This window comes from Microtus ochrogaster, chromosome 18, assembly GCF_000317375.1.
Source record: "Microtus ochrogaster isolate Prairie Vole_2 chromosome 18, MicOch1.0, whole genome shotgun sequence".
Classification (NCBI taxonomy): domain Eukaryota; kingdom Metazoa; phylum Chordata; class Mammalia; order Rodentia; family Cricetidae; genus Microtus; species Microtus ochrogaster.
Window position 1 is genome coordinate 37,605,075 of NC_022020.1, and position 862 is coordinate 37,605,936.

Here is an 862-nt window from a genome sequence, read left to right on the forward strand (position 1 = left end):
AAACCCTACACAATAATAGTGGGAGTCTTCAACTATTCTTACCACTGGAAAGGTCTTCCAGACAGAAACTTAACAGAGAAATAAGGGAACTAACAGATGTTATGACTCAAATGGACTTAATAGACATCTATAGAATATTCCATCCAAACATAAACGAATATACCTTCTTCTCAGCACATCATGGAACCGTCTCAAAAACTGACCACATAATAGATAACAAAGCAAACCTCAATAGATACAAAAAAATTGGAATAACCCCATGTATCTGATCGGATCACCATGGCTTAAAATTAGAATTCAACAGCAACACTAACTTCAGAAAGCCCACAAACACACGGAAATGAAACAATGCTCACCTGAGTCACCAAGGTCAAGGAAGAAATAAAGAAGAAATTAATGACTTCTAAAATTCAGTGAAAATGACCACAAAACATACCCAAATTTATAGGAGACAATGAAAGCAGTTTTAAGAGGAACAGTCATATCACTAAATGACCACATAAAAAAATCCCCACTAGTGAGTTAACAGAACACCTGAAAAGTCTAGAACAAAAGGAAGCAAACTCACTCAGGAGGACTAGATGGCAGGAAGCAATCAAATTGAGAGCTGAAATCAAAGGAACAAAGAAAACAATACAAAGAATCAATGAGACAAAGTTGGTTCTTTGAGAAAATCAGCAAAATAGACAAAGTTTTATCCAAACTAACCAAAAGGCAGATAGAGAATATCCAAAGTAACAAAATCAGAAATGAAAAAGAGAACATAATAGCAGACATGGAGGAAATCCAGAGAAGCATTAGGTCATATATTGAAAACCTGTACTCCACAAAATTGGAAAACTTAAAGGAAATGGACAATTTT